The 2,644-nt window shown below is 36.2% G+C and overlaps 1 protein-coding gene across 1 annotated transcript in view; it reads right to left on the reverse strand.

Annotated features, from left to right (window-relative positions):
• LOC107740366 (sacsin-like) overlaps positions 1-2,644 on the reverse strand; it is a 34,469-nt gene that overhangs the window by 24,468 nt on the left and 7,357 nt on the right. The gene's annotated exons all lie outside the window — the stretch shown is intronic.

The following is a 2,644-nucleotide window of genomic DNA, read 5'->3' on the forward strand; positions in this document are numbered from 1 at the left end:
AGCAATGCCCCACCTTCCAACGATCCAATCAATTCCTGAAGGACGAAATCAAGTCCCGCACTCTCATTTCAGATGCCGTTTCACTCGGATAGACGTCACAGTAGGGAAAAAAAGACAATAGCTACTTCCGTTTCATGCCGGAAAATTTGCATTTTTAATTTTAATTTATAGACTACAAGATACATTTAAAAAAATTCATGTGTCACACCACAGGACCATTAAAATGATCTAGTGAGAGTAAGAAAGTGATTATAAATTAGGGCTGTGCGATTAATTGAAATCGAATCGAAATCGCGATTTGAGACGTTGCGATTTCCTAATCGCAAAGCCTGCGATATGGACGCGATATTACTCTGTTCCAGAGCATATGCATGACTGCCAGCCTTGAGTTGCAGTCTTACTAACCAATAGAGTGAGCGCACCTCCGTTCTCCCCAATCAGCACTGCTCTAGCCAACTGCGTAAACACCCACCATTAAAAAAAAAAATGGAAAGCGGGACAGGAGAGAGACAGAGTGGGATTATGGCGTCTACAGGGTCAGATCGATAGTTAGGCAAATTAAAACTAAAGAAAAACGTATGCAACTTAAGCTTCGAAATGACAGACAACGAACAAAAAAGGTAATTTCCAAGAGCTGCGTCACAGCGCATATCAAAAGCTCCCGTATCGGTTCTGTTTTCAGTACTGGAGAATAAAAGATACATTCTTAGATGTTTTTGTTAGTACGTGAACGTTATCTTACACATTTTATCTCCCCAACAGATTAATTTGAAATAAGTTTATGATGCATGTTCGCTATTCCCAATTCAGAAGAACGCGCACACAGCCTGTGTCTGTGAATGCTTCTCATACTCGCTCCCCTCTGCCCCACGCGGCGAGCCTGTCTCGTAATGCTCATTTATACTCGCACCCGGCTCCGCAAGTCTCCATGAGCGCATCTGGCAGTATGGATGAGGCTTGGCGCAACCTGTGTCGACTCGCGCCTGGCTCCGCGTTTAAAACGAATGTAAATTCAGTCTAACTGCTTGCTAATTTCACTTGGATGAAATGAAACATTCAGCACATTTTCCACTTGTTCTTAAAATCCCAAATACTTAAAATGAATAAATCAATGTAATACTTTAATAATTGACTTAAGAAATACAGTTCTTTATTTATAAAAAATAAACAAATATTTTCTGTGAAATTCAGTAATTAAGTTAATTCTGTAAAAGTAGTTATACCATTATAATCTTGCCTGCTGAAAAAAAAAACAATAGTACCCCTCCCAAAACACAATAACAAATGTAATGGGTTTCAGGGTTATAATGGGAATTGTATTGGTTTTAATGTAACCTATAATGGTGTCTATTTGATGGATTCTATTGGTGGGATGTAATCTGGCAGATGGCAACCAATAGAACAACAGTAATTCCTATTGGAATAATGCCCAAAACAAAAAGGAATTTTGTAATGGTTTAATGGAAACTATACGAATTTCTGTGATGGTTTCTATTGTTTTTTTCAGCAGGGTAATGATACCCATACTGTGCTGCACATTATTGGCAATATTGAGCTGAAGCTTGACTTTGCAAATTTAAAATCACAAATCAAATCGCAATCGCAATATCTGTCAAAAAAAATCGCAATTTGATATTTTCCCCCAAATCGCACAGCCCTATTATAAATGGTGAAAAACTTTATTAGGTACCTAATATACTGTACAAATTTCTTGTATATTACAATATAAATTCTAACCTAAAATCTTTATGTTGATAAAAGAACGTTTGTTTTATTCATCAACTATCATAACTAGGGATGGGTATCGTTTTCATTTTATCGATACCGATACCAATACTGCTTATCGATACCGGTACTTATTGATACTGTTATCGATACTATTTGGTGCAAAAAGATAAGTGAAAAGTTGAAAATTTCAAGTTATTTTATTACCGCTGAACTTTAGCAACTAACTTTAGCAACAAGTTCTTCAGTCAAGAGCAGCGAGTTATTTTTCTCTTTGCGTTTTATTTTATTAACATTAAAAAAATAGTTCACCCAAAAATTAAAATTGTGTCATCATTTACTCACTCTCAAGTTGTTATAAACCTGAATGAGTTTCTTTCTTCTGTTAAACATAAAAAGTTATTTTGAAGAATGTGGGAAACTAAACAGTTGCTGGTCACCAGTGACTTAAATTTTTTTCCCCCTACTATTAAAGTCAGTGGGGTCCAGCAACTGTTTGGTTACCCACATTATTCAAAATATTTTATTTTGTGTTCAGCACAAGAATAAATAAAAATTAATAAATGTTTGGTACACCATGACTGAGTAAATAATGACAGAATTTAAATTTTTGGGTGAACTATCCCTTTAATGACAAGCGGCAGCATGTTTAGTACTGCCGCTTTAAGAGCTGCACGCATCTGTTTTTCTCTCAACTGTTAACTTTCACTTTAGACATGATTAACTGTGTTTATATGTAACCCTTGTTTGTTTTTGACAGTATTAGCGCAATCAAACGATAATTAAGATAACTAAGTAATCAGGTGCTGTTTGACCGGCCTTTTAGTGTATGCACGCTTCGGGTGTACGCGCTCTGAATAAGCACATGTTAGAACAGCATGGAATAAAAAGTTTAACCGGCAAGGCTTTAAAGCATGAG

This window comes from Sinocyclocheilus rhinocerous, unplaced genomic scaffold (assembly GCF_001515625.1).
Source record: "Sinocyclocheilus rhinocerous isolate Xijiao unplaced genomic scaffold, SAMN03320098_v1.1 scaffold315, whole genome shotgun sequence".
Lineage (NCBI taxonomy): Eukaryota > Metazoa > Chordata > Actinopteri > Cypriniformes > Cyprinidae > Sinocyclocheilus > Sinocyclocheilus rhinocerous.